Raw genomic sequence first — 5,563 nt, 5'->3', positions numbered from 1 at the left:
TCTGGTGCAGCAAAATGGGCATCAAGCTCGATTATGCTTCAGTCTATCACCCACAAACCAACGATCAAGTCGAACGAGCAAATGGTCTTATAATGAGCGGCATTAAACCTAGATTAGTGCGCTCCTTAACGGAGTCTGACACGCACTGGGTAGAGGAGCTTGACTCCATACTCTGGGGGCTGCGGACCACGCCGAATCGTAGTACCGGATATACACCGTTTTTTATGGTGTACGGCGCAGAGGCAGTCCTGCCCTGTGACATAATTCATGACTCACCTCGAATGCGCATGTACGAAGAAAGAGAAGCCGAGCTCGATCGGCAGGATAGTCTGGACACCTTGGAGGAAGAGCACGACGTGGCCAAAGCTTGTTCCGCATTTTACCAGCAACAGGCTCGCAGATACCAGAGCAGAGAAGTACGGGCCAAAACTTATAACGTTGGCGAACTAGTTCTATGGCTGTCGGATAAGAAAAAGAACAAGCTAGAGCCCAAATGGGAAGGTCCCTTCATCATCGACCAAGTCCTGACCAGCGGAGCGTACCGGCTGTGGGATGCATCGACTAGTCGACTCGAGCCGAACCCATGGAACGCAGCCAGGCTCCGAAGATTCTACACCTAGCACCGGACTTTATGTTAGTCCCCTCCCTTTGTCCATTTTCTGCATATGCATCATCTGTCTTGTTTCCCTTTCTTTCTTTTATTTCTCTAGGCCTTCAAGGGTCACCTTGTGCCTCACTTGTACATTACAGATGTGCTAGCTGCACTCTCTACACCTGGGGGCTTCTTTCACAGAAGCTTAAATTATTTACCTGGGCCTCACGCCCAACACATGTGTTATACTTCCGTATGTACCTTTTTTTCACCATTATATGCATCGATATGACTTAAGTTTTGGCCAAGCTGGGTTGCCTGGCTCTTGTATTTATGCGCTAAGTTCCCGTTAATTCGGCTAGGGCATAAGGGGAGCACCTATGTGATTGTTACCGCCGGGTCAGCCGGACGTGTACCTCAGACTGGGTGAGGCCGAAAGCTAGCTTTCCTAAGAGAATATTCGGTCGGTGAACAAAAGATGACTTTTATTTATTATCCATATCTGCCCCCAGATGTTTTTTCTGCGCTTCTTGTCGCAGTCCGGACATGCACTTTAGGGCATGCCTACCCAGGGAAAGGAACCCTTAACGGAACTATTCTCTCTGGAAGATGTTTCTTACTACCCATGTAATATAACATAACTAGTTGGGCACTTGTCTGATAAAGCACTAATGACCCCTACGCCTGGTCTCCACGCATGCCCCGGTTCTTACATAACCGAGAGGGTATTCGGATACACTCTGGACTGTCGGGTCCCGAGGTTGAAGCTAAAAGGTTCGCCACGACAAACGGTCTACAATCCGGCTAGAAGGCATCATACATGTCACTTTAAAATTACATAGTCAATTTGACTAGTTGAATTCCTCTTCAATGCCATCCAATAGGCTGTCTAGTCTATAGTCCTGTTGGGAATACTTTGCGGCCAATTCTACATGGTCGTACACTAAACTCACAGGGATCTCCTTGCCATCAGGCCCCACAGGTCCGACTTCGGCCATGTGGTTCAGGTCAGCCTTCGTGTACCGTGTCTTCACCATTGCCCAGGCTTCCCTAGCACCCTGACGGCAGGCCGATATCTTCCATAATTGGAAGCGCCGTCGTGCTCCCTTCAGCCTTTCTGCAAGCTCTCCAAGGCCTTCGGGTATGGAGACGGACGGCCACAAGGCCTGGGCGACGCCTTGCATCACCTGCCGAACTCGTTCGTGCAACTGCGAGAGCTCGGGAAGAAGATCACCCATTGAACCAGGCATCTCCTCGGCAGGACGACCTGTTAGCATACCTACAAACATAACTCTGTTAGCCAGCTTCCTCGCCGAACTCTTTTTTCGAAGTTCGTTCAAGCACTTACTAAATATGCTGCGTCGAAGCCGCCGATTCTCCTTAACAGAGTCCGACAGTTGGGCATGAACATCTTTTAGTTCCACGCCCAGCTTGGTGTTGGCATCTTGGAGATCATTCTTCTCTTGCCTCACCCTCGTCAGCATGCTCTCACCGGCCTTTAGCTGGCGTATGAGCTGTTGCTTATCCGGAGTTACTCCGGCGTCATCTGCAATTTTATCGTCAGATCGGCATATACGCTGCATTCTAAATATGATACTTATCATTCGAAGGAAATGTTACCAGAGGGGGTCTCTTTGGGCTCCCCTGCCGCGGCCAGTGCGGCCTGAAGTTGGGCCTTGCACTCTTCCAGCTCCTGGGATAGTTGAGTATTCTTTTTTGTAAGAACCTGCATAAGAAATGATCCTTAAATCAGTTATCCTAACTGTTTCAAGTCTCAGGGGCTACTGGTATATATAATCATCAAATTTTCTCACCCGTATGTCTTTTACATACTGCTCCGTGGCTCTGGCTAGACCATTTTGAGCGGCACAGAGGTGCGCGTCTCCCGAGCTGAAGGCATCTAATGCCTCTTGGGAGAAACAAGCGTCACGAAGAACAGTCTGGCGACGCCTGTGGTTCATGGCACTTTCCACCTCGGAATTGGTGGCGGACAGTTTGTCCGCATCCTCTATCGGAGGAGCACCCAGTGCACGCCTCATATTCGTTCCCGCCTCCGAATCCGGCCTTGGAGCCTGGCTGGTGGAGGCGCGATGGGTAGCCTCTCCGGATATAGTCCGGCGAGCGCTCTTTTTCCTGAAAAGAAGGCATGGGCGTCAGTATGCCTCTGAGAATAATGGCTTGCAATAAAGATGGCGCGCCGTACCGCTGCGCCGGCATCTCAATCCAGACTGCAGGTCTTTTCAGCCTGCCTGGCCTCGCGGCCCCTTGTTGGCTAGTTTCCACAGGCTCGGCCTTCTGCCCCGAGGGCCTCCCCTGCAAAATACGGCTGTTATACGGCAATCAAAAAGCGCAAGGACGGATCCCATTGGCCTCAGTCACCTGTGAGGCTGGAACTTCGGTCTCAGTCACCTGTGAGGCTGGAACTAGCCCAGGGTAGTCGGCCGTAATGGCCACCAAGGCGTTGTCATTACTCCATTGGTAAAATACCCCATCGATCAGCTCCACAGATATGTCCAGATCCTCCTGGGAGGCCGGGTCAAGGGACCGTCCAGGGTCCTTGGGTTGTGGAGGATGGTTGTTTATCTCCTTTACTGCCTGGCGCAACTCCTGCGATGAAATCGCTAGAATAAATACTTAACTATGGGAATACGAAATGGATGGGCGATAAAAAGCCTCCGCTTACCCAGCTCGGAGGATTGTATATAGAAAATCCGCCCTGCGGGTTGACACGGAGGAATTCCTCCTCTTCTCCCTTGTACAAAGTGGATAAGATCTTTATTAGATCGGCAGCTGATCCCGGCCCTTTGCGGCCATGGCGGGTGGCGTCATCCTCCCCGTTGAAATCCTACATGGGGTGGCCTCTATACTGAAGCGGCTGCACCCCCGCATGATACATGTGGCCATGACCTCGATCATGGTCAATCCAGATTGAGCTAAAAAACTTATCCGGCTCATCAGGTAAAGAATGTCCCTGTCATCTTCCTCCAGGGAGCTCCGTGGACGCCAGCTCCGGTGCTTCTTTAAAGGGGCATTGTCGAACTCAGGAAGGCCGATCCGAATAGGATCCGGGAGGGGGACGTCTTCTATATAAAACCATTCTGAAGGCCAGTCATCGGACGTCTTCTTTGGGGTCCCGAACAGGTATCCGGTCCCGACAATACGCCATACTTCGGCCCCGCCCACTTGATATATTGACCCCTTCTGAGAACGGGGCACAAGGCAGAACAGCTTCTTCCATAGAGCGAAATGAGCCTCACAGCCCAAAAACAACTTGCAAAGGGCTACGAATCCCGCGATATGCAGCATGGAGGCAGGCGTAAGGTTGTGCAACTGGAGACCGGAGAACTCCAGGAGCCCTCGGAGAAATGGATGAATTGGGAATCCGAGCCCTCTGGCCAAATAAGGGACAAGGCATACCCTCTCTCCCTTGGAGGGATTGGGAAGGCTCTCTGCTTGCTCTCTGCCATTATAAGTGGCAAGCCCGGCTCGAACCGGGACCAAGTACGTTGGGGGAAGAAATCCCTTGGACTGAAGCATCACTAATTTGCTGTGCGGGATGGAACATTTCTCCCAATCTCCAGGCTTGGAGCTAGGGGTGCGAGAGGAGGAGCTACATCGACCGGCCATGATGGAATGGATCTCTGTCGGGTGCGCTCCGATGAAGGCTCGCCAAGGGAGGATGGTGTGATTTGGATCTGAATCCTCGTCTTTTTAAATAGGCGGATCTTTCACACAGCTAGGGGGGTAAATGTGAAAACACCCTGGCTCTTCACATTCGCTCGACACGTGGAAAGTGGCCATTATTGGGCGTAGAAGCCAAGGAGTACAAACATTCATAAGAAACCGGACACTATTTCGACAGGTACATGGAGTTTGGAGAGGAACCCGCCTTGCAATGCCGAAGACAATACTGCGCGCCGGACTCATCGTCATTGAAGCCTGGTTCGGGGGCTACTGAGGGAGTCCTGGATTAGGGGGTCTCCGGACAGCCGGACTATCTCCATTGGCCGGACTGTTAGACTATGAAGATACAAGATTGAAGACTTCGTCTCGTGTCTGGATGGGACTCTACTTGGCATGGAAGGCAAGCTAGGCAATACGAATATGGATATCTCCTCCTTTGTAACCGACCTTGTGTAACCCTAACCCTCTCCGGTGTCTATATAAACCGAAGGGTTTTAGTCCGTAGGACAACAATCACAACATACAATCATACCATAGGCTAGCTTCTAGGGTTTAGCCTCTCTGATCTCGTGGTAGATCTACTCTTGTAACACCCATATCATCAATATTAATCAAGCAAGGCGTAGGGTTTTACCTCCATCAAGAGGGCCCGAACCTGGGTAAAACATCGTGTCCCCTGCCTCCTGTTACCATCCGGCCTAGACGCACAGTTCGGGACCCCCTACCCGAGATCCGCCGGTTTTGACACCGAGAATCACCATTGTCATCACCAACGCTCCTCTCATCGGGAGAGGGCAATCTCCATCAACATCTTCACCAGCACCATCTCATCTCCAAACCCTAGTTCATCTCTTGTATCCAATTCTTGTCTCAAAGTCCGGGATTGGTGCTAGTAGGTTGCTAGTAGTGTTGATTACTCCTTGTAGTTGATGCTAGTTGGTTTATTTGGTGGAAGATCATATGTTCAGATCCTATATGCATATTATTACCCCTCTGATTATGAACATGAATATGCTTTGTGAGTAATTACGTTCGTTCCTGAGGACAAGGGAGAAGTCTTGCTATGAGTAGTCATGTGAATTTGGTATTCGTTTGATATTTTGATAAGATGTATGTTGTCTGGCCTCTAGTGGTGTTATGTGAACGTCGACTACATGACACTTCACCATTATTTGGGCCTAGAGGAAGGCATTGGGAAGTAATAAGTAGATGATGGGTTGCTAGAGTGACAGAAGCTTAAACCCTAGTTTATGCATTGCTTCGTAAGGGGCTGATTTGGATCCATAT

The sequence above is a fragment of the Triticum urartu genome, chromosome 5A (assembly GCF_056163025.1).
Source record: "Triticum urartu cultivar PI428250 chromosome 5A, HENAU_Tu73, whole genome shotgun sequence".
NCBI lineage: Eukaryota > Viridiplantae > Streptophyta > Magnoliopsida > Poales > Poaceae > Triticum > Triticum urartu.
This window is presented reverse-complemented; position numbering follows the sequence as displayed.